Source organism: Pleurodeles waltl, chromosome 11 (assembly GCF_031143425.1).
Source record: "Pleurodeles waltl isolate 20211129_DDA chromosome 11, aPleWal1.hap1.20221129, whole genome shotgun sequence".
NCBI lineage: Eukaryota > Metazoa > Chordata > Amphibia > Caudata > Salamandridae > Pleurodeles > Pleurodeles waltl.
This window is the reverse complement of record NC_090450.1, coordinates 354,567,297-354,593,832: the sequence shown is the minus strand read 5'-3', so window position 1 is coordinate 354,593,832 and position 26,536 is coordinate 354,567,297. Positions and strand designations below refer to the sequence as shown.

At 47.6% G+C, this 26,536-nt stretch overlaps 1 protein-coding gene across 2 annotated transcripts in view; it reads left to right on the top strand.

The window, feature by feature from the left end:
- Positions 1-26,536, top strand: part of CROCC2 (ciliary rootlet coiled-coil, rootletin family member 2) — an 878,259-nt gene that overhangs the window by 435,602 nt on the left and 416,121 nt on the right. The window lies entirely within an intron of this gene.

Sequence of the window (26,536 nt, the reverse complement as noted above, 5' to 3'; positions counted from 1 at the left end):
CTGGAGAGACCAGGAGGTCGCAAATTGGACCGGGTGAGAGAGGGGACGTCGAGCAAGACAAGGAGCCCTCTTAGCAGCAAGTAGCACCCGGAGAAGTGCCAGAAACAGGCACTACGAGGATGCGTGAAACAGTGCTCACCCGAAGTCGCACAAAGGAGTCCCACGTCGCCGGAGACCAACTTAGAAAGTCGTGCAATGCAGGTTAGAGTGCCGTGGACCCAGGCTTGGCTGTGCACAAAGGATTTCCGCCGGAAGTGCCCAGGGGCCGGAGTAGCTGCAAAAGTCGCGGTTCCCAGCAATGCAGCTCAGCGAGGTGAGGCAAGGACTTACCTCCACCAAACTTGGACTGAAGAGTCACTGGACTGTGGGGGTCACTTGGACAGAGTCGCTGGATTCGAGGGACCTCGCTCGACGTGCTGAGAGGAGACCCAAGGGACCGGTAATGCAGCTTTTTCGTGCCTGCGGTTGCAGGGGGAAGATTCCGTCGACCCACGGGAGATTTCTTCGGAGCTTCTGGTGCAGAGAGGAGGCAGACTACCCCCACAGCATGCACAAGCAGGAAAACAGTCGAGAAGGCGGCAGGATCAGCGTTACAGAGTTGCAGTAGTCGTCTTTGCTACTATGTTGCAGGTTTGCAGGCTTCCAGCGCGGTCAGCAGTCGATTCCTTGGCAGAAGGTGAAGAGAGAGATGCAGAGGAACTCGGATGAGCTCTTGCATTCGTTATCTAAAGTTTCCCCAGAGGCAGAGACCCTAAATAGCCAGAAAAGAGGGTTTGGCTACTTAGGAGAGAGGATAGGCTACTAACACCTGAAGGAGCCTATCAGAAGGAGTCTCTGACGTCACCTGGTGGCACTGGCCACTCAGAGCAGTCCAGTGTGCCAGCAGCACCTCTGTTTCCAAGATGGCAGAGGTCTGGAGCACACTGGAGGAGCTCTGGACACCTCCCAGGCGAGGTGCAGGTCAGGGGAGTGGTCACTCCCCTTTCCTTTGTCCAGTTTCGCGCCAGAGCAGGGCTAAGGGGTCCCCTGAACCGGTGTAGACTGGCTTATGCAGAATTGGGCACCTCTGTGCCCAACAAAGCATTTCCAGAGGCTGGGGGAGGCTACTCCTCCCCTGCCTTCACACCATTTTCCAAAGGGAGAGGGTGTCACACCCTCTCTCAGAGGAAGTTCTTTGTTCTGCCATCCTGGGCCAGGCCTGGCTGGACCCCAGGAGGGCAGATGCCTGTCTGAGGGGTTGGCAGCAGCTGCAGTGAAACCCCAGGAAGGGCAGTTTGGCAGTACCAGGGTCTGTGCTACAGACCACTGGGATCATGGGATTGTGCCAACTATGCCAGGATGGCATAGAGGGGGCAATTCCATGATCATAGACATGTTACATGGCCATATTCGGAGTTACCATTGTTAAGCTACATATAGGTAGTGACCTATATGTAGTGCACGCGTGTAATGGTGTCCCCGCACTCACAAAGTTCAGGGAATTGGCTCTGAACAATGTGGGGGCACCTTGGCTAGTGCCAGGGTGCCCTCACACTAAGTAACTTTGCACCTAACCTTTACCAGGTAAAGGTTAGACATATATGTGACTTATAAGTTACTTAAGTGCAGTGAAAAATGGCTGTGAAATAACGTGGACGTTATTTCTCTCAGGCTGCAGTGGCAGGCCTGTGTAAGAATTGTCAGAGCTCCCTATCGGTGGCAAAAGAAATGCTGCAGCCCATAGGGATCTCCTGGAACCCCAATACCCTGGGTACCTCAGTACCATATACTAGGGAATTATAAGGGTGTTCCAGTAAGCCAATGTAAATTGGTAAAAATAGTCACTAGCCTGTCAGTGACAATTTGGAAAGAAATGAGAGAGCATAACCACTGAGGTTCTGATTAGCAGAGCCTCAGTGAGACAGTTAGTCACTACACAGGTAACACATTCAGGCACACTTATGAGCACTGGGGCCCTGGGTTACCAGGGTCCCAGTGACACATACAACTAAAACAACATATATACAGTGAAAAAATGGGGGTAACATGCCAGGCAAGATGGTACTTTCCTACAAGGGCTACACAGCCCATTACACTCAGCAGCAAGGTTTGCCATCTTTGCAGGTCTGACCTTATGCATGTCAGTAACGGTGTCAGGTTTTTGGCCCAAGCCAGTTCGGGCAGGGTGGACACCCAGACGCCCAGGTATTTAAAACTGAGTTGACGTAATGATATTGTGTCTTGCCAGTCGAAGCAGTCACGTGAACTAGCCAGCGGGATCAGCATTGATTTAGTGGGATTCACCTTCAATCCTGATGCCCGCTCGTAGCGCCGTAGAAGGCAGAGACTTTGTGGGCACGTTGTATTGGGGTCTTCCATGTACAGCAGAACATCATCGGCATATAGTGCAATTCTATCTTTTTGGGAGTGACCCCAATTCCACCTGCGGTACACTGGGTCCGTCCTGATCACCTGGGCCAGGGGCTCGATGGCCAGGATAAACAGGAGGGGAGACAAGGGACATCACTGAGGTGTGCCACGCTGCACTACAAACGTTGGGGACAAGGTGCCATTCACCAGCACGCGGGCTGTGGGGTTAGCATATAGTGTCTGAACCAGACGACAGAATCTTGGGCCTAGGCCTGCTCTTTGAAGCACCAGGAAGAGAAAGCCCCAGTCCACTGAGTTAAAGGCCTTTTAAAAATCTATGAGTAGAAGGGCCAGATCCCTGTGTAACCGGTGGCTTCCAGCCAAGGCCACATATAGATGACGGATACAGTGTCGAGTGCTGCAAATGGCCATAAATCCACATTGATCCGGGTGGATCAGTTGTGGTACGACCCTTTTTAGGCGGTTAGCGAGGATAGTGGCAACATTTTTTACTTAGGTATTAATCAGTGATATTGGTCTATAATCAGCGCAGTGTGGTGAGGGAGGTTGGGATTTAGGGAGTACTGCAATGGTGGCGGCATCTAGTTCTCGGGGGAAGGATCCATTCTCTTCAACCTCTGCGTAGAGTTTTATCAGGTACGGTGTTACGTCCTCTCTAAAGGCTTTATAGTATTCAGAGGGGAACCCATCGGGTCCCAGCTTTTTCCCGGCGCCAAGAGTCGATATGGCTGTATCCATTTCTTCAGCACTGATAGCTTCGTCTAAAATTTGCATCTCCTTTGCCGGTAGCTGCGAGAGGGGGACCTCGTCTAGCATGCGTTGAGCAAGCTCCAGATCAACCAGGGCAGACTTTTGATACAGTGTTTGGTAGTACTTACCGAAGGTGTTCGCTATTTCCGGGTGTTTTACCACAGGGTTTCGTCCCCCGTCATATATTTCCGGGACTATCCTGGAGGTATGGTGGCGTGACAGCAGCCAATATAGCATTTTCCTGGATTTGTCCCCACACCCATTAACCCTCGCTGTGGTGGCTCTCCACAGGTGTTTCGCTGCTTCCGGGGACTGGTCTCGGATCTCCTCCTGGATTAGGATTAGTTGTGTTTCCGTTCTGTCGTCTGGGTCCGTTATGTTCTGTTTTTCAAGCTTCATTGCACGAAGCTCTAATTGTTCAATGTGTTGGGTTCGTGCACGTTCTTGTCTCCGTATCAAGTCTTTGGCTGTGCCTCTTAATACCGCTTTACCTGCTGCCCACAAAGTACCTGCCGAGGTCACTGACCCTTCATTCAACGCAAAGTAGTCTTGCAGTGCCCGTCGCAGTTGTTCTGTGAAGGTCCTGTCTTAGAGGTACCACGCGTGTAAGCGCCACATGGGGCGAGATTGAGATCGGGTGGGACCTATGACAAACCGAAGTGATCGGAGACTCCCCTCGCTAATATCTCAATATGAGAGAGGGCTGTGCTTTCCGTGCTCAGGAGCAGCACCAGGTCGATTCTGGAGTGCAACCCATGGGCTGCTGAGGTGTGTGAATTGTCGCTGTTTTGGGTGCCATACCCGCCAGGCGTCAGAGCCCCGTTGTGGAGAGCCATTCCGTGATTCCCGCCGCTGCTGCCTGTCTATGTACTGAGATCGGACCGGGTCTGGGGTTGCGTTGAAGTCACCCCCCACCATCGTATGCCCGGGTGGAAGATCAGCGAGTAGGTTAGTAAGGTCGTCAAGAGTTCTCCGAACCAGTGGGGGGGGGGGCATAAACACTGATTATGTTAGTCGTGATTCCTTCGATCTTGCCAGTGATGGCCACGTATCGTCCCTGTCGGTCCCTCCGGACCTGGATGTTTGTCAAAGGGAAGGTACTATGCAGTAGTATGGCGACCCCCCGAGATCTGCGCATGAATCCGGCATGATATACCCTGTCTAAGCCCCTGCGGGCCAAGAAGGGGCAATGGTCCCCCAGGAGGTGCGTCTCCTGCAACAGGAGTATTCCCGGTTTATGTCGGTGTATGAAGGTGAATACAACAGTACTTTTAATTTTATCTAGGAGGCCATTAACGTTCCATGAGATTACCTGTGTTTGAGTCATGGTGGGTGGGTGTCTAGAAACGTCTTGTGGTGTGCGTCAATATTTCCTGTTTCCGGGCCTGGGGATAACGGAGGGCCCCTATGTCGCTCATGTCATCGCTGGCGTGAGTCGCTGTTATATTGATTAAATCTCTATTGTCCCTGCTCTGTGCTTTACATGGAAAACCCATATGTGATAGTAACAGAAGAACTAACATTTGCCTTTGAAACTAGGCTGGAACTCCCTTGCCCCCCAACTCCCGCCCACCCCATACTTCCCTCCAGAAGCATCTGTCGCCCAGGTGTTGCGCCTCCCTTTTGGAACTGGTGAGGCGGAACATCAACTAATAGGGTAGCAGTGGTGGTGGACCCCTCCTTGAAGTCGGATTAAGATCAAGAACATAATAGACATGTTAGTCTAGTGTCTAATGTAGTTGTTATCAGCTTGGCAAAGTGGTACTTTTGTCTAGGGATCTCTCTGCGAGATCATAGTACTGGGCTACGAGATAGGTCTGTGTCCCCCGGAGACCCGGATCGGGCCCAGTTTCTGTCTCGACCCCGGGAGGGGGGGGTCTCCCAGCGACACGGGCTCATCGACCCCGTCCGGTGGGCCCCAGGGGGGGAATCTGGGTGGGCTCCGCGGTCGGTCCTGCGTCGCCTAGAACGGGTGCGGCGGTGTCGATCGGACTGCTGCCCCTTCTGGCCGCCTGGTGTTGTTACTTGCTGGAGTCGAGATCCATCTCTGTAGGGACCCAATGGGACCTCCTCTGTCAACCAGGTCCAGGCCGTGGCTGGCCGATCTAAGAAGTTTTGTAGCTGTGGACCACCCAGAGTCGTGCTGGAAAAAGGAGGCGATATTGAATGTTCATCGATCTCAGTTTCTGTTTCACCTCTGTGAACGAGCGGCGTTGCTGTTGCACCTCCCTTGTGTAGTCAGGGAAGAGGAGGACCTTCGCCCCGTCGCAGACAAGATCTCCCTTGGAGCGTGCCTCCTGTAGTACCGTGTCCCTGTCTTTGAAATTGAAGAGACGCAGTAGCACCGATCTGGGTGGGGAACACGGCGGGGGGCCTCGACTGAAGGGCCCTGTGGGCTCGCTCGATTGCGAGCCATGGCGTGAGACGATCCGCCGGCATCCAGGAGCGGAACCAGTCCTCCAGGTATTTGGCCAGAGACGATTCCGCTGTGGTTTCAGGAAGGCCCACTACGCAGAGGTTGTTACCCCTCGACCTGTTTTCAGCATCCTCTGCTCTCCGGTGTAGTTCGGAAGTGCGGGTGGTCAGTGCAGAGACTTGGGCCTTAAGAGCGGTCATGTCATCTTCCATTGTGGAGATTCTCGATTCAGTTTCAGTAATTCGTGCTGTGGCGTTTCGGAGGTCCTGCCGAATCAAGGCTATGTCCACCCTCACCTCTCCTTTTTTCGTTTCAACAGCCACTTGGGATGCTTGGATCGCCTGGAGTATCGTTGTCAGATCACTGGACGCCGTTTGGGGGTCGCCACCTCCGCTCGGGGCACGGTCCTCCATCCGGGGACCAGTTGCTCCCGTAGTGAACTGGTACATGCGTGTTTGCGCCGATGCCTGCCTCGTTGCCTTGTCTTTGCCCATTGTAGTTTAGTCCCGTTCTCTTTTCCGCGTAGACTTCAGTGGGTTGGTTTGCCGCTGCCTGCTAAAGTCACTTCTCCGCGGTGCGGGCCAGGATGGTGCTGCCCGGGATTTGGATCAGGTGGACCTTCCCACCTCCCGGGGACAGCCGCGTGTGTGCAAGGGGTCGGGGACCATGGGCCACAACCTCCAGTTCATTCTTGCTCAGTTATGTGGGAGCCCCCAGGGGAATCAAAGTTACGGTTGTCTTGCCTGGTGGGGCGTAGTTGGGAAACGAAATGTCGGCCCTCTCCCCCGGCCCAGGTGTGCCAGTATAGTTTGAGTGTTTTGTGGAGAGGGAGGACTCTACTCCAACGACGTCGGTCTCCACCCTCCCACGCCGGCAGTTATTCCCCCTCACCACTCTCATCCGGCAGGAGTTATTATCCTCACGTTCCTGTGAGTGGGCCCTCGGCTAGGCAGGGTCCCTCCGGGGGGGGGGGCCCTCCTCCCAGATGATATCGAAGGTTATGCAGCCTCGTCTGGCAGTGCGAAGGTTTCCATTGAGGGTGAGTGTCAGTCACTACCCCAGCTAGAGTTTGCCAGCCTGCTTGGGGTTTACTCTGTCTTCGGGGGGGGGGTGTCCAGCGGAGGTGGAGTAGAGAGCGCGCAGTAGAGGGCTTCGTCCCAGCTGTGCCGGAGTCTGCTTTCCTGTGCAGACAGTCGTTTTCATGCATGACTCCCCCCCCAGCGGGTCCCCCCGCCTCTAGGCTCCAGCGGGTGAGTCCTCCAATTTGGTGGGGAGGCCCTGGGTCGACGCCTGCTGGCCCCCAGCCGTCCTTAGGTCCCGGAACCGCACTCCCCTCCACGACCCGGGTCACAGGGTCCAGGCTAGCGTGGGAGGTCTCTGATCCGCACCTAGGCTGGTGCCGTCTTCAAGTCCCGAGCCCGCCGCGGCCTTCCGGTAGCGTCACCAGTCGTCTCTTTTTTTTATTTTAGGGGGCAGGCGTCCCGTCTCCCAAAGCGCTGACGCACCGCTGCGGGGCGCGCAAGGCCCGCGATTGCCACCGGGCTCCAGTCACCGGCGCCATCGACCGCCGCCTCGTCTGCCTTCCGCCCTCTCTGGTTGCCGCGGCTGCCCCAGGCGCCCACCAGCGATCCGGCGTCCCGCTTTTCTCCTCCGGATCTTCTGCAGCGCCAGAGGGGCAGCAGCGGGGCACCCATGATCTGCTGGTGTTGCGGCCTCCTCAATTACCAGTGCTCCGTTTCGCATCTCTGCCCTCCGTCCACCATCTTGGCCCTGGGTGGTTATTCGTGGCTCAGCTGCTTACGGTTTAGTGGAGCGGCCGGCGGGAGTATTTTCGAGCTCAGCACAGTGGCGGGGTCTCCGGGGTCTGTTTTGCAGTGCAGATGGTGTAGGATTATGCGTTCTGCCAAAGGCGGATGACGGAGGGGTCCGGAGCACTACGAAGGTGCGACCGCCATCTTGACTCCTTGGCCACGCCCCTCGAAGTTGGTTCTTAAAGCTGTTTTTGTGTACTGTCCTTTCCTCCTTTAATTGGCTATCTATGGGGTGGGAGGAACACACTTGTAGGAAAGTAGCCTCTTTCTAGCATGGTTACCCCCACTTTTGGCATGTTTGTGAGTGTGTCAGTGTGTTTTTACTGTGTCACTGGGATCCTGCTAGCCAGGACCCCAGTGCTCATAGATAAAAACGTATATGTCAGTGTGTTTTGCCTGTCTCGTTGGGATCCTGCTAGCCAGGACCCCAGTGCTCATAGTTTGTGGCCTAATGTGTATGCCTGTATAATGACTAGCTGTGTCACTGAAGCTCTGCTAATCAGAACCTCAGTGCTTATGCTCTCTCTGCTTTTAAATGTAGCACTGTAGGCCAGTGACTTCATTTACCAATTTTAATTGGCATACTGGACCCCCTTAGAAGTCCCTGTTATATGGTACCTAGGTACGCAGGGCATTGGGGTTCCAGGAGATCCATATGGGCTGCAGCATTTATTTTGCCACCCATAGGGAGCTCAGACAAACCCTTACACAGGACTGCCACTGCAGCCTGTGTGAAATAGTGCACACACTATTTCACAGCCATTTTCACTGCACTTAAGTAACTTATATGTCTAACCTTCACTTGCTGAAGGTTAGATACAAAGTTACTAAGTGTGAGGGCACCCTTGAACTAGCAAAGGTGCCCCCACGTAGTAGTTCAGGGCCATTACCCTGGACTTTGTAAGTGTGGGGACGCCATTACACGTGTGCACTATATATAGGTCAATACCTATATGTAGCTTCAGAATGGTAACTCTGAATATGGCCATGTCCCCCCATTCCAAATCTGGTATTGGGGAGCCAATTCAATGCATCCTGGGGGTCCCACCATGGACCCCAAGTGCTGCCAATCCAGCTCTCTGAGGCTTGCACTGCAGCTACAGCTGCTTCCACCTCACAGACAGGGTTCTGTCCACCTGGGGTCTGGGCAGCCCAGTCCGAGGAAGGCAGAACAAAGCATTTTCCTCTGAGAGCAGGGTGTTACACCCCCTGCCTTTGAAAGTAGGTGTTACATGCTGAGGAGGGGTAGCCTCCCCAGCCTCTGGAAATGCTTTGAAGGGCACAGATGGTGCCCTCCTTGCATAAACCAGTCTACACCGGTTCAGGGACCCTTTCCCCCTGCTCTGGCGCGAAACTGGACAAAGGAAAGGGGAGTGACCACTCCCTGTCCATCACCACCCCAGGGGTGGTGCCCCGAGCTCCTCCAGTGTGTGCCACCCATCTAGTTTTGCAAGGTGTAGGGGCACTCTGGAGGGCTCTGAGTGGCCAGTGCCAGCAGGTAACGTCAGAGACCCCTCCTGATAGGTCCATACCTGAAAAGGTAGCCAATCCCCCTCTCAGGGCTATTTAGGGTCTCTCCTGTGGGTTCTCTTCAGATTCTGCTTGCAAGTTTCCTTCAGGAATCCTCTAAAACAACTTCAGCATCCTTTGACCTCGGATCAACCGCAGCCTGCTCAAAGAAACGCTGTAACTGCAACAAAGTGTCTACAAGAGACACTTTTCTTCAGCAACCTCAGCTCCAAGTCAGCAAATGCAACACTGTCCACGGTGTACATGCTCTGGGGACTCCCTGTCTTCATCTTGCACCAGAAGGACCGAAGAAATCTCCCGTGGAGTGATGGAGTCACTCCCCTGCTCCAAACAGGCTCCTTCCAAGGTGACAACCGGTACCCTGGGACTCCTTTCACAGCAATGAGCATGCTCTGAAGGACACAGAGGGTGGACATCTTTGACATAGACTGTCTTGAGGTCCTGCTGACGCAATTTGGAGGAGGTAAGACCTTGCCTTCCCCGAGAACGGTGGTACCCCTGTGTATTGTGTCTTCTTCGCCTCCTGAGGCCTCTGTGCACTCTTTGCAAAATTCCTTTGTGTACAGCCTGGCCCAGGTCCCCAGCACTCCATCCTGCGACACTCAACTTGCTGAGTTGTTCTCCGGCAGCGGGGTGCTGGCTGGCATCCTCAGGGCTCTCTAAAGTGCTGAGAGCCCCCTCTTCCTCCTCACACAGATTGAGGCCCCCAGGTCCCTCCTGAGTCCATCCAGCGCCATTTTGATGAAAAACACACTTTTGCCATAGCCAAGGCTTGTTGGCGCCTTCCAACACGAAATCTCATCTGCAACGATCTTCACGCTTTGGGGCATCTTTTGTATCACGCAGGAACCCGCTGGCATCTTCCTAGGGTGCATTTCTGCAGTCTTCTACTAACCGGGGACTCTTCTTTTGCACCCTTTTCTGGGTTGGCAGGGGCTCCTGTCCTTCCTGGAACTTCTTTGGACTTCTGGACGTGGTCCCCTTCCTTTGCAGGTCTTCAGGTCCAATAATCCAGCAGTTGTTCTTTGCAGGCTTGGTTGGTTGCTGCAAAATCCCAAAAACTGCTCTGGCACGAAACTGGACAAAGGAAAGGGGAGTGACCACTCCCCTGTCCATCTGTGCCCAGAGCTCCTCCAGTGTGTCCCAGACTTCAGCCATCTTGCTTTGCAAGGTGTGGAGGGCTCTGAGTGGCCAGTGCCAGCAGGTGACGTCAGAGACCCCTCCTGATAGGTCCTTACCTGATAAGGTAGCCAATCCCCCCCTCAGGGCTATTTAGGGTCTCTCCTGTGGGTTCTCTTGAGATTCTACTTGCAAGTTTCCAGCAGGAATCCTCTGCAGCTACTACTTCATCCACTGACCTTGGATCAACAGCAGCCTGCTCTAGGAACCGCTGTAACAGCAACAAAGTATCCACAAGGGATACTTTTCTTCTGCTACTTCAGCTCCAGCCAGCAACTGCAACAGTTTCATGGTGTGTACGCTCCCTCCTGGGTCCAGCCAGCTCCATTTTGATGCAAAACACAAATTTTCGTAACCAAGGCTTGTTGACGACTTCCAACACAAATTCACATCTGCATCCATCTTCACGTCGTGGGACATCCTTTGCATCACGCCGTAACCCACTGGCACCTTCCTAGGGTGCATTCCTGCAGTCTTCGTCCAACCGGGTACTCTTCTTTTACTCCCTCTTCTGGGTTGGCAGGGGCAACTGTCCTTCCTGAAACTTCTTTAAACTTCTGGACTTGGTCCCCTTTTTTTGCAGGTCTTCAGGTCCAGGAATCCAGCATTTGTTTGCAGACTTGGTTGAGTACTGCAATAATTCCAATCACAAGGTGTAATGTGTCCTAAGGAAACTTGCAGTACTTTACTCCTGCTTTTCTGGGCTCTGGGGTGGGGTAATTTACTTATCTTTACTCTATTCTTACTCTCCCTGCGATTCTGCACACACTACGCTTGTCTAGGGGGGAATTTGTGATTCACATTCCACTTTTTTAGTATATGGTTTGTGTTGCCCCTAGACCTATTTTCTCCCATTGCATTCTATAGGATTTCCTTCTGTTTGCATTGTTCTATGACTATTTACTTGTCTAATTTTGGCATCCAGTGTATACATTGTGTATAATACTTACCTCCAGAAATAGTATTGTCACTAAGATATTTTTGGTACTGTCACCCAAATAAATACCTTCATTTTTGGTAACCGTGAGTATTGTCTTTACTCGTGCATAAGTACTGTGTAACTATAAGTAGTATTGCATGAGCTTTGCATGTCTCCTAGTTCAGCCTAAGCTGCTCTGCTATGGCTAACTCTATCAGCCTAAGCTGCTAGAACACTACTACATTCACTAACGAGGGATAACTGGACCTGGTGTAAGGTGTAAGTACCCAAGGTACCCACTACAAACCAGGCCAGCCTCCTACAACACTCAACAACTAAAAAATGATCACCTGACAGAGAGTAATCTCAATCACTATCACATGCTCTTATCATGGACAACCCCCTGAAATTTACGTTTAGCAGTTGGAACGTGAAACAATATGACTAAACAATATAAAATCTACACATACTTAAAAAGAGCTCAGAGAGAGATGAGCTCCACAAACGGTGGAGAGGGCAACTCCATGCAACGACGTACTCAGCATTTGCCTTGGGGGGAGGGCTTGATTTGGCTTGCCCTGGAGTCTCATTTAAAAAAATGAACAAACTCATTGACCCTAACAGGAGATATGTCCTAATGACCGGTAGGTGAGCAGGCTGGGATCTGACCATTGCTGGGCTCTACGCCCCTCACACTGAACAGGGGTGTGGGGGTTACCAGACAATCTCCCAAACAGTTGCTGTACGCTTAACACAACCAATTATCATTGGAGAAGACTTTCATAGTGTAAGTGATCCTACCATTAATTGCTCACACCCGCCTTTCCGTGATTCCCCAGTGACTCAGCTAGCACATATATTTAAGAATTGGCAACAGAAATAGGGGCTTATATACTTCTGGCAGAGGCAACACCCAGGAGGTGGGGATTACTTTTCTACTCACACTTACATGATCTACACATAAGGTTGGACACATTTCTTTGCTCCCCTGAGGTGAAAGGAACAATGAAGTACATGGAATATCACTGCCGAAGTGTGTCGGACCACAATCCAATATTACTAGCACGAGACTGGAATAGGGAATGTACCCAAACAGTTATGTGGGCCGATGCATTGCTGAAGTGGTAGGGTTCCGGCGGATCCTCATACAAGGAGTAGAAACCCATGAAATGGCACTGAGGAATTTGGAGGCAGCTTGCCTCTGTAACCCAGGATTACAGCAACTACTGTTGGCTGCAAACAGACAGCTAGCAGTATGCTTAGAAAAGGTTAGGTGGTTTGACTACCGAAAATATATGATTAAGGCCCACGCTGAGCTAGATAAATCTGGGCCCTGGCTCACCAACCCAGTGCCTAGAGGCTCCCTAATACTAGAGGTGGACTCAGATAATGGAATGAACCTATATTGCCTTCAGGATACAAATCATAGATTCAGGGAATATTATGCACTCCTGTTTGCCACCCCTCTAGGGCCACCTCAGGAGACTGTGACCGAATTTCTAGGGAACACAGAGCTGGCACATATTGACGTGGACAATACAGAAGACTTAAGAGGTCCCATCACTTTTCCGGAGGTGCATGCAGCAATTAAAGCTATGGCCCAGGGCAAAGTACCTGGAACTAAAGGCTTCCTGGTGGAATTCTATGCCACATATTTAAAGGAACTAGCACCTAGATTAGTGGACTTGTATGCAGCAGCTCGAGAGGTGGGTCACCTCTCTTCTACCACCAGCGAGGCACTGGTAATCCCCTTGCCTAAATCAGGGTGCTCCCCTCGGGACGTCTGTGCTTATTGTCCGATCTCAATGCTTAACCTAAACTATAAAATACTGAGCCGCATATTGGCATCCCTCCTCCTACCACATATGTCCAAAATTATACACCAGACGAAACTGGTTTTAAATTTGGATGGAATGCGGCTTTAAATATACTCAGACTGTTCTCCATTTGAGAACTACTCTCAGACGATAACGACACAGTGATTATCTCAATAGATATAGAGAAAGCATTCAATAGCTTATGCTGGGATTATCTCCACCAAGTGATGGAAAGACTGGGACTAGGAGCAGAATTTGTCCAGTGGACAAGACTTCTTTACACGGGATCCTCGACACAGGTGTGGAAGGAGAGGGTGATCTTGGAGGCTTACGAGGTTGGAAGAGGAACTAGACAGGGATGCCCCCTTTAGCCAATAGTGTTTGCTATTGCTATTGAACCTCTTGCTGACAGAGCATGGATGGGGGCATTCTGTCGGAGACTAGAATGACAAGGCACCTGTCACAAAATTGCACCATATGCAGATGATATGCTCCTCTTTTTAGCCAACAGGGAGCGGACTTATTGAGGGGGCAGTCTCCCTACTAGAACGATTTGGCAACATATCTGGCCTGCACATAAATTGGCAGAAATAATTAATGTTCCCCTTTAACCCTAATATGCCACAACCCCGTAATGTATCCGGGCTCACATGGGAGGGATCATGCATGAAATATTTAGGTGTCTGATTGTACCATGAACCCAAAGATATCTTGGAAGGGAACATCAGGACTGCAACATCGGCACTTAGAGCTAATGTGGGGTTCTGGAAAACACTTCTACTGTCCTTAACAGGATGGATAGCATTAGCAAAGTTGGTGACGCTTCCTCAGTTACTTTATCTTTTTAACACACTACCTATACTGATCCCCCACAAACTATTTACAGAATTAAATACACTGATGGTGAAACTCGCATGGAGAACGGGCAGACTTAGAGTGGCAATGTCCAAACTTTGCAGGCCAACCACGGAAGGAGGGCTGGCAGCACCTGACCTCAAGCTTTACTACCTTTACTACTCAGATTCAATGGTTTAATCAATGGTTACTCTTGAGACTGAACTCAGAGGGGTTAAGTTCTGAGGGAAGCCCCGGACATCAAAGCCCTATTTAGATTACTCCTGATGATTACAAAACTGGAAGTAGGAAGTCCTAGACAACAAAAAACAATTAGTCATTGCTCGAAGCGCTGTCTACAGCGCACCCGAAACCACTGGCCTTACTCCCCGGAGATATCATTACAGGCAACAGTGGCCATAGATGAGACTGGGATGCTGTGGGGAACACTAGGTTGGGCAGTTTATGGCATAACACAATTGGGTGACCTCTACAGGGCTAGCGAGTTACTACCCTTTCAAGACTTGGTAGAAACATTTGAGCTGCCCCTGGGACAATTCCTATTACACTGTGTGGTACTCTGAAAGATGATGCTACACATGGTATGGAGCTGCTGTGCTTTACAGGAGTACTAGGAGTGAGTAGTAGCATGTAAAAATGCATTTTTCTGTACCCTAATGGTTTTTCTGCTAGGGGGATTTCTGTGTCCTACCAAACACAAAGTAACAACTAAATTTGCGGACTGATATTAATCCTGGCAAAATCAAGAAATTACCATGATGCGGAAAGATAATAGAATTCCTCAGGTACATAAACAGAAAGGAAAAATCATACTATGGGCAGGATATGAAGGAGCAGTGTTGCTGCGCGAAGCATGGAGGTCATGTAGCACAATAGACTTAGCTAGGGCCTGGGACGCCTTGCTGGACTGTTGAAAAGAATCAGATACTGACTCCCCTGACAGGTTCCAACTGTTCCAGAACCGCACGAGCTATAATCAAAAAAAGCACAAGGGGATGGGATGAGCAAACCATTGATAATGGGTAGCAAGACGACTAGACTAACAATGACCTACCACCTACGGGTAGACCACATCACACGGAACACCTGATAAAGATCAGAGAATATTGACAGGAGAAAAGAGAGAGTTTAGTTAGAGTTCAGTAGGATGGATGTGTGTACATGCACAGAGTGGACCACTGCAAAATATGCCATGTATACCGTAAAATATAAATGCAACTAAACAGGTCTGCTGGCCTTACCTGTTTATACCTCTTTTGAATTCGTGACAATCCTCATTGGTCTTTACTCATACTGCAATGTTTTCTCTTGTTTAAAAAAATGCAATAAAACTTTGTTAAAAAAATAAAAAAAACTTTGGTAACAATCTTTCAGGTGGATGCTCTATTTGTAGATTCCTCTCTGACTCTTCCTACTTCCCTATTCTGAAGAAACGTCTTGCATATTAATAATGATTCAAAGTTAGTTGTCTGGCCTATAAATTATAATCTCTCTTCTCTGCCTTGAAAGTTGTTGTAAAAAACAGGAAAACTGGCATCAAGGTGGGCGCTTTTTGGCTCTAGTAATGTCACAGAGATCCACTTATAGCTTCAAGAAGAAATAAGTGCAACAGTACTGGCACCTAAAAGCTATACCAGGAGTTTCCGAATCCAGGAAAGTGCCTAGGTTATTCAAAAGTGAGAAATCTGCATGGAGACAGAGTATTCAACAGTTAGAATGTTACCAAATGTAAGTAACTTTTCCTTTTGTGCCACACGTAGGAAGGTAGCCTCTTTCTAGCCTTGTTACCCTCCCCCCCACTTTTGGCCTGTTTGTGAGTATATGTCAGGGTGTTTTTACTGTCTCACTGGGATCCTGCTAGGCAGGACCCCAGTGCTCATAGTGGAAACCCTATTTGTCAGTGTGTTTGATATGTGTCACTGAGACCCTGCCAGCCAGGACCCCAGTGCCCATAGTTTGTGGCCTATATGTGTTCCCTGTGTGGTTCCTAACTGTATCACTGAGGCTCTGCTAACCAGAACCTCAGTGTTTATGCTCTCTCTGCTTTTAAAATTGTCACTGCAGGCTAGTGACTAACTTCACCAATTCTGATTGGCACACTGGAACACCCTTAAAATTCCCTAGTATATGGTACTAGGTACCCAAGGTATTGGGGTTCCAGGAGATCCCTATGGGCTGCAGCATTTCTTTTGCCACCCATAGGGAGCTCAGACAATTCTTACACAGGACTGCCACTGCAGCCAGAGTGAAATAATGTCCACGTTGGTTCACAGCCATTTTACACTGCACTTACGTAACTTATAAGTCACCTATATGTCTAACCCTAACTTAGTGAAGGTTAGGTGCAAAGTTACTAAGTGTGAGGGCATCCTGGCACTAGCCAAGGTGCCCCACATTGTTCAGGGCAATTTTCCCGGACTCCCTGAGTGCGGGGATACCATTACACGCATGAACTACATGTAGGTCAATACCTATGTGTAGCTTCACAATGGTAACTCCGAAAATGGCCATGTAACATGTCTAAGATCATGGAATTGTCCCCCCCAAGCCAAATCTGATATTGGGGTGCCAATCCCATGCATCCCTGGGGCTCCAGCATGGACCCAGGGTGCTGCCAAACTAGCTCTCTGGGGTTTTCTCTGCAGCTACCGCTGCTGCCAACACTCAGACAGATTTCTGGAGGTAAGTCCTTGCCTTCCCACGCCAGACAGTAATCCTGTGTACTGCGTGATCTGCAGCTGCTAGGGCTTCTGTGTACTTTTGCAAGACTTCCTTTGTGCACAGCACAGCCCAGGTCCCCAGCACTCCGTCCTCCATTGCCCACCTCGCTGAGTTGGCCCCGACTTTGTGGGACCCTCTTTTGTTGTGCTGAGACAACCGCTGTGCTCAGATTTCTTGAACACCTGTTCAGGTACTTCTGTGGGTGCTGCCTGCTTCTTGGGCTCCCTCTGTTGCTGAGCGCCCCCTCTGTCTCCTCCTCCAAGGGGCGACCCCCTGGTCCTTCCTGGGCCCTGGCAGCACCCAAAACCTTCAGCCCAGACTCTTGCAGCTAGCAAGGCTTGTTTGCGGTCTTTCTGCGTGGAAACAACTCTGTATCCTCCAGCACGCCGTGGGGCATCTTCTGACCAAAGGAGAAGTTCCTGGAACCTTCCGTTGTTGCAGAATCTTCGGCTTCTTTCACCCGGAGGCAGCCCTTTTGCACCTTCAACCGGGGTTTAGTGGGCTCCTACCCCCCCCCTGGACACTTGCGTGACTCTTGGACTTAGTCCTCTTCCTTTGCAGGTCCTCAGGTCCAGGAATCCGTCTTCAGTGCTTTGCAGTCAGTTGTTGTCTTTGCAGAATCCCCTATCTTGACTTTACTGCCTTTCTGGGGTAGTAGGGTAACTTTACTCCTACTTTTCATGGTCTTGGGGTGGGGTATCTTGGACACCCTTAGTGTTTTCTTACACTCCCAGCAACCCTCTACACACTACACTAAGCCTGGGGTCCATTCGTGGTTCGCATTCCACTTTTGGAGTATATGGTTTGTGTTGCACCTAGGCCTATTTTCTCCTATTGCATTCTATAGTGTTCTACAGTGTTTTCACTACTTTTCTAAGTGTTTTACTTACCTGATTTTGGTTTGTGTGTATACTTGGTGTATATTACTTACCTCCTAAGTGAGGGTATTTTCTGAGATACTTTTGGCATATTGTCACTAAAATAAAGTACCTTTATTTTTGGTAACTCTGATCATTGTGTTTTCTTGTGATATAGTGCTATATGATATAAGTGGTATAGTAGGAGCTTTGCATGTCTTCTAGTTCAGCCTAAGCTGCTCTACTATAACTACCTCTATCAGCCTAAGCTGCTAGAACACTACTAATCTACTAATAAGGGATAACTGGACCTGGCACAAGGTATAAGTACCACAAGGTACCCACTATAAGCCAGGCCAGTCCCCTACACCGCATGACAGCCCTGCCCACATATGCTGCATCATTGCCCCTCTGTCATCCCCCTCTCCCTCTTTGAATAGTGATTTTGACAGTGGGGCTTTGGGTGTCATCCCATTGTCTGATTGCTGTGCTAACTGAGAAACTAGATTGTTTTCTTCAGGTGGGGGCCTTTTGCTTGTAACCATCTGACATCTTCATGTTAGCATCTCTTACTTTGTTCTTATCACAGTTTTGTCTGCACTTTGGTACTATGTTCCTTCAATTCTTGCTGGGTTGAGTTTCGATTCTTATTGGTTATTGGACATGATTAGTGTTTCCCTCCTACCTGTGCTCCAGCCAGTGGACCCATAGTTGATATCCATTTGCCTTTGCATTGACTTTGAGGTTGTGTACAGGATTAGCACTAGCTCGTCGGTTGCATGCATGTGCTTAATCCTACCAGTGGTGTCTTGATGGTCTACACTGTGATGTTTATTTTGGCCTCTTTGTTCCATCACAACATTTACAACCGTTTCAAATGCTGCTGCTTCTTGCTACTAGTAACTGTAGACCCTGGAGATTGTGGTGATTTCTGGCTGGGCCCTCTCTCTGTTTCTTCTTCCCCAGATCTGCTACGGTTTCTCAACTGTTTGTGGTATGACTGCTGTTGGGGTCCCTTAAGTGCAAGGGATCCAGCTGCGGTGTGTCTACATTTTCTGTAAGTGGTTTTACTGCACGTTATGCACAGTGGTCATGGCCTCCTGGTTTTTTTTTTCCCCCCTGGTAACATGTTTTCTTATATACGTGGTACAGTTTTACCTTCTTCCTAGGCTCCTGTAGTAATATTTCCCATAGCCTTCTTGGTGTGGTTCCCTCCATAGCTCTGCAAGGTCCTGGCACTGTCTTTTCTTCATTGCCTTTTCCATGGGCAGGTTGGGTTCCTGCTTCCAGACTTATTCGCTGGCACTACTCAGTGTGGTTGGAGTGCCCACCTGGAGCTGTGGAACCTTTGTGGGATATTTTGGGGATGCTTAATTTCTGAATTAGACCGTAGTGATGTTGAGTCCTTGTTGCCTGTTGGTATGGGTCCTTTTTGGCTATATCAACTCCAGAAGTGCAGTTTGTGAACAGCAACTGGCTTACTCTTTTGTCAGTGAGAGCATGACTCGCTCTAAACCGCTCCACAGTTCTCTTTTACCCCATCCTTTGTCTTCCTAAACTTCTCTCATTTATTGGTAAGTATTCCTTTTTTTCAACCACTATCTGGCGTCCCTTCCACATTTACTTCTAAAATGTAGGTGTGCGTGTGCTAAGATCTCTGCAATTGGGGTTGAGATCTCCACACATAAAAGACAGAAGAGTCGGAGGCAGAGCCATCCGCATGTAGGTTCAAATGAAGTACAAAATGTAGTTTGGGAGTAAACGCAAGGTCTTTTCTGCACAATTCTAAGGAAATATACATGCAATAAAGGATGCTTTAAGCTCTGGTAGGTAATTTCTTTCTTTTGGTAAGATTATTGTACTGGAACAGTGTCAGACTATGCTCATAATTATAAAGGCACAAATCCATCCCATAACATTGTATGGAATGACCACTGCGCCTACCTGAAAACATTATACATCATGCAACATTGTAGAGTAGAGTTTGTTGAACTTAGAAATCACAGTTCTTAACTGATGAAACATTTGATTAGATCAAATCCAAGCTGTCTGTAATCAAAATCTATCAAGATTAGTAGTGTGGGCTTGAAAGAACCGAGACAGATTCAGATGTTCTTCCCATGGTATTAATTCTAGAGATGTATATCTGAAGAGTCTCAGCTGTGGATGTTCAGCGAGCTGGTGGTACAGTAGCTACAAAGTGTGAATGAAACAGCACTAATATGCCTGAGCTCGGGGAAACTCAGTTGGAACCTTTGCACTGAAGGAGGGGAAGATGTGAAGTGCTTAGGCAGAAGCACTCCTGAACACACATGCAAATCCACTATTACAGGTGGAATTTACCATACCTGTGAGAAATTGGGTGGTTGGTTGACTGGGTCGGTCGAATAACTTTATTCGGCAATTGCCATAAAAGTGCAAACCAGAACACATATTACCGATCTATAAATAATATAAAACACAATTAAAACTATAAAACAATTTCTAAGAACACCATATAAGCATCCAATCTAAAACCCCTTGACATATAGAAGATAAATATACTAAACATGATTAAAAATCACAAAAGCACAAAAATACAGATACTATCTCAAAATAGTAGACTTTACAAACATATAAGAATTTAAAATAGAGTAGACCTTTTCCTAATACTTAAAGAAGCTGTAACAAAATCTAGTACATGATTACAAGTTTGGATATCTGGCAGTCTCTGGAAATATAATAGAGCTTCCTTGTAGTGGATAGGTCTAACTTGACTGGGGTGTGAGCCCTGGTCAAGCAACAGCCATAATCCCTTTCATTTGGAACCACAAAAAAGTCACTAATTTAACCTGTGCTTAACCCTGGGTATCTTGGCACAAAAAGGAGTCAGGCTAAACTAGGAAGGAATGTTTTAAGTATTTATGCAATACACAAACAACAATACAGTAAAAACACAACACAAAAATTCCAAACCTATTTAGACAAATAGAGAATATTTAATACATTATTTGACCCAAACACCATCCAAATCTAATTGGTAGAACCGGAGTTATGAATTTTTAAAGTTTAAGGTTCAAAATAGAAAGTCCTCAGTTTTGGGAAATGACCACCTGGGCACCTTTAGCACCACAACAGAGGATCCAAGAGTGGATGGAGACCTCTTGGGGGTTCTAGACTCAATATGGCTGGGTACAGGTGAGGGTTCAAGATGGTGGGAGTCTGTTATGTCCATGAGGCTCTGAAAAGGAGGCCAGCTAAACTAGCTCATGGAGTCACTTCTGAAGTCCGGGACGCAGATGAAGATGCAGGGCGTCGCAGCAGGGCTGGCCTCTCAAGGTTCAAGGGAGACTCCAAGAAACAAGGCAGTCCCTCCAGGTACAGCAGCAGTCTGGTGGAATGCACAGCAGGTCACAGCACCAAGCTCTCCTCCGAGTCCTTCCACAGGTCCACAAATGAACTGAGGAGTAGGTCTAAAAGCCCTATTTTTATACCCTGGTGCTCAGCTCCTAGAAGTTGTGAGAAGTTTTCAGAAGCGTTCTCTGAAGTTGCAGGAGTTTCCAGCCTCCCCTGCCCTGGCTCCTAGCTGGCTGCACTGACAATGCAGGGGTGTTAAGCTTATTGTGTGACAGTAGAGCACAGCCTATTTAGTTGTAAGTGTGGCTGTGCTTAGCTCCGCCCCACATCATCAGTTAATGACCCTTTCAGGCTCTGCTAATCCCTATATTGGGTGACTGTCTGGGCTCAATTCACAAAGTCTCAACTGTCAGTTACACCCAGTCATGTGACCTACGGCAGCCTACAGGCACAGGGGGCTAAGGCAGGAAAATGCCAATTTTCTAAAAGTGTCATTTTCAAACTTGTAATGATACATCTGACTTTACTGTTTAAGATGGTTTATCATTCCATGTTTGTAGATACCAAACATGAGCTATCTACCACCTCTAGTTTAGGACTTGCAGCTCATTAATTAAATTAAGGAATCCCGAAGGTTATCCTATGAGACGGATAGGCCTCACAGTAGTGAAAAAACATAAATTTGGTAGTTTTTCACTACTAGGACTTGTAAAACTGGACAATACATGTCCTACCTTCTAATTACACAGCACCCTGCCCTATGGGCTATCTAGGTCCTACCTTAGGGCTGACATATATGTAATAAAAGGGGAGTTCAAGGCCTGGCAAGGGGGTTTAAATGTCAAGTCGACATGGCAGTGGGACACTGTCTTCAGGCTGCAATGGCATGCCTGGGACAAGTTTTAAGGTGCTACTTAAGTGGGTGGCACAATAAGGGCTGAAGGCCCACTGTTAGCGTTTCATTTACAGGCCCTGGGTATATGATATACCACACTACAAGGGACTAACATGTAAATCAGATATGCCAATCAGGTATATGCTAATCAAACCATGTTTTAGTGAGAGAGTGCAAGTACTTTAGCACTGGCAAGCAGTGGTAAAGTGCACAGTCATAAGGCTAACAAGCAAAAAATCCAGCAAAAATTAGGAGGAGAAAGACAAAATGTTTGAGGGTGACACTGTAGATAGGGCCATTTCCAACCATACCCCACTCTCCCAGCCTGGCTGACTGGTGCCACATGAAGGATAAATGGCTGGATGACTGTTGCAGATTCTGGTGTGCGTAGCCTGCACGATGTATTGCCAACTTGCACTTTCCTCCCATCCTGTATGTCACTTGGATGCACTCTGAAAATTCCAACCCCAGCTTACAAAATTGTTCAGATTCTAATCTATCATCTGACCTGGGTAAGTGGGAAATCATTGCTAACACTGGAACAAGAGCTTTTGTACGCCTTGGACATTTAAGATAAAAAAGAAAAGAACTCATCAGGTGCTCGCAATACAACAAAAATACAATGTGTATTTTCATGGAGTCACCATGATATTGTCATTTTTGGGCATGCAGTGAGTGTTTATCAAACCACCCAGGGACTGAATTAAAATGCTCTTGATGCACGTATTTCATCTTTGGTAAATGAATGTCACTGACCTTGGCACATAGGTGTTTGGGACCATGTCCCTAAGAACAGTTGTTGTGTGATGAGAGTTAAGATATTATGGCCTATATTGTCCAAAAGAGCACAGGGAGCCGGAAGGTGCTACAGGCCGATAGGTGGGGCCGAGAATGGTGAGTGACAGAATGTGTGGTCATATGATCAACCAATCACCTTAATACGTGTGTCTGCTTGAAGCAAAAGTGCTCAAGAACAATTCAGTCAGATGCAGTTAACACCTAAGAAAGGCGCAGGGATGTCTTTGGATTGGTTGACTGCGACAGGTGCTTGTATCCAGTTTTGCTGCTCCACAAGGTGATCATTAAATAAACATGAAATTCGAGAAACCAAAGTGTGTTTTATTAAACCTCTTTTTATTCTCTTTCCAGAACAATGCAACAACTATAGTACAGTTGTTGGGTACAGGAAAGAGGCATATCGTAATAGCAAACATGAGTTCAGCATATTGGTCCACAGGAAGGTGGGGGTTGCAGGGATAGGTATACATCATACATGTTGATCCCCCTTCTCGTCATATACATCAATCGTGACAGCCTCATGAGAAACCATAATGGTTAAATATGTTTTTAGAACAAAGCTCACAGGAGCTGAAACGGAGGATATGACAGATTCAAGGCACGAGACTCTGGTAAGAATAACAATGATTATGCGGAATACACAGGCATTACTAAGTTCCTTGGTGAAAACCCAATGTTGTCAAACTGCTTGGCCAATGACGGCCTATAAGATGTCCTGTGTTGACGTAATGAAAGCCAGTCACATCTCAGCCGACCTAGTCCTTTTGCTTTGCTGCATTGCCAAGTGGAATGCTGTAGAAACCCAACCTAGACATCTTGAATGAAAGCAAGTAGTCTTCCTTCCTAGAGGCAGCCACTGTGCCTACAAATCAGACAGATATCCAGTCTTTTATCTTGCCCTATCTTAGCACGTATACTATTACATCCAGGAAATATACATAAGAAAGCAGGCCAAAAAGGCAAAACTACTTGTAGCATGAAAACAGCTCAGAAGAAGGGAGGTATCAACAGCCAGCCAGTACTGAATAGTGACCATTTTATTTGTAATCAAGCCTACAGACAGCGCTAGATCTCTCATTGATCTTGTCCCAAGTTTTGAAGGATGCCCACCCACTTGCTTTATTACATGAACTCTTAAGGGTTGAGCCCCAAAAACTAACACTTACTGTTGAACTGTTAGTCTAATTAAAAATCATAACTTACCTTAACATGTTCACAATTAACATTTGTGACAGACACTTGACCATGACTGTCCAGACTAGAGAGCAGTCTGCATGTCTCAACCCCATGGGCTTATTCAAGGCTCAAGAAATACCAATTGTTAGAACCTTACTGGGTAGCCATATGGGCACATATGCAATGACCTCACCCACACGCTGTGAAACCCATGGCCCACTTGGCATTACTCCACAATGTTTGTACGCTCCCGAGCTAGATATTCACATATATTGATGGGTGGCCACCGCACTGGTGGTAGCAAAGATGCACGTCCTCTGTCACTAGCGCCAACCCACTTGTTCTACAAACAGTGAATGGACTGTAGAACTTCAGAGTGGCCTTGTGCAAAAGGTTCAGGTATAAGCTTGCAGACAAATTGGAGACCTACGAGAGGATTTGGGGTACCTTTCTGACAGATGTTTCTAGGTGAGTCCTGAACAGACCAGCTCAAATAATGCATCCCGTTTCTCCCCGCCATGGCTAGGGACCACACGCCGTTTCCTCTCACCTCACAGCCACACCGTAGGCAAGCTCTTGAGTTGACAATCCCCGGATGTAGGGACATACATGCCCACTATCATTCTGGCTAAGTTCCCTCGCCTCACAACCACTGCACCCTGGCTTGTGTCTGTCCCAGCCAGACGCCCTCAGTATCCACTGATCATCGCATTTTACGGTCTCCTCGGCTCAGTTATAAATGTGGTCATGTCCATGCTGTTGCTTTTGTACTAGAGACTCTTCCAGCTCTCGATTCAGCATGTTGGTATCACTTCCCTGACTCGGTGGGTCGATGTCTATTGATTACTATATTTTTTGAGAAATGCCAATAAATAAAAAGTTGCAAAAAACATCTCCAACTGGATGAAAAAATCATCATCTTGGCACACAGGCAGCCCAGTTCATTTCACATTATAAAGGGCTGCTTCTTTACGACCCTGTAGCTTCATATACCTATTAACACAATGTTAGCCAACCCCCTATTTAGAAGTTACTGCATCTAGAACACCACATGGTGCTTCACCAACTAGTATATATATAAATAAACATGCTGCCTTTAATCTACAACATATCATTAGGAAGTTTACACCTCAGTGTTTCTGTCATGTGAAAGAGCATTGGGAACCTTTCTGAGCTGGGGCAAATCACAGCTTTCAGTCAAGCCAGATACTAGAGATTTGAAAAGCTTGCACCTTATAGAAATGGCAAGTGCTAGGCAGTTTGATAAATGGGCTGCAGAGCAGGCCTGATCCAGAAGTACAAATACCAGTGCAGAACTTGTCTTGGCAGATACAAGGCAGGTGGGCTTAAGGGAGGCATGAGGAGAGAGCAGTTTACTAGACCTACCAGCTATTCATTGCTAGTTCTGTGGATGGCTGAATATCACCCCAACTTAAAGAAATGTTACAATCGATTGATGTACTTTAATCACCAAGCATGGTATATTCATGTTTGTTTTCTCCCCATTCAAGAGGTTTAGCATGAAACCAACATCTCATCAAAGAATGGTGGCTATTTTCTTTTGTAGGGAACATTTGATTGATTCAGTAGGGAAGTTCTTTTTAGATCTGGCATGGCAGTACAGTTGTCACCGACGTTACATGAACAACAAAAAGGGGGCTTTCAGAAGCACTACTGATAGAGGGGCTTAGGCTCCACCACATGTTTTTTTGTACAAAATCAATTGGGTACATGTGTGCTTCAACTGAAAAACAGTAATTGTATTGAGCTTTTCTTGTTGGAAAGTATATGCTTGATATAGCAGGACTGAGTTGGTTATTGTGGCAAGCCAGTGAACAAGGCTGTAGGCATGATCTGTTTATTATGAAACATTACAATAAAAACAGTAGGACAGACATATTCATTGTGAAACGTATACCTTAAAGTCAATAGGCATTGAAAAGTGGATTGTTAATACTCTGTATTAAAGCCTGAAGAGAAATATGTTACCTGGAATATCAAAGATTACCGTAGTAGGCAAAGGTTTTGGTGTTGGTTACCCCTTCTGACAGGAGATAAAAGATCTGTGCTATGATAATCCTTGGTGTCCTTTTATGAGCCAGCTTGTCATCTATAATTTTGCATACATGTGTAATTATATTACAGTATCCCTGATGGTTTCCTTGTGGGAACGTTTACGCTCAGTACAGTAGGCCTGACTTGGTCATGGTCCAAAGCCAGTGATGAAGGCTACAGGCCTCATTGCTTCAATGGTAAAAGTTATGTCTGGCATCATATGTGAGATCTGTTCATTATGAAACAATGACAAAGGCAGTAGTTCAGGCTTTTTTGTTGTGGAAAGCATTTGTTAAACCCAATAGGCTTTTAATGGTATATTGATATTACACTGTGTTGTAGGCTAAAAACAGGTATTTTGTTTAAAAAAAATAGAAATTCACTGGAAAAACAAAGGTTAAGAAACATTATAGTTAGATGAATATGGCAGTGACAGCATTAAGGTTTTGAATTTTAAAAAAAACAGAAATTCACAAGTTATAGTTAGCAGAGCTAAGTATATCTTGCTGCCCCCCCAGTCACTGCTCACATATTGCATCACTCATGACATTTTCTGACATCATTTATGACATCACTGATGGCATCTTAAATTACCTCCTCCCCTTTAATTAAAGGGGTTACAGGGGATGGGGTCCCTGTGGGCATTAGAAGGCTCGGGGAGGAGGGGGGCCTCTCCCTTTATGGACATTTCTGCCCCAGAGGTGGACTCCCCTCCCTTTTTATAATACATATACAGAAAGGTAGTTGTGGTATATAAATCGCACCTCCTGTTGAACAAAAGTAAATGAGGATAATGTTAAAAAAAAAAAAAAAAAAAAAAGACACAGCTGATTAGGGTGGTGCTTGGCAGGTATCACATGCCATACTACCAAAGGATGAACAACAATGGTCTAATAGGTCCACTGTATACTGGAGTATACAAAGACACCCGAGAACTCAAATAGTATTCTTAAAGTAATTGTAAGTCAATAGAGTAAGTATTCAAAGATAAGTCCAATCATGTGAGTTTATTTTAACATGGAAGATTTTGTGCTCCAAATGACATCTATTA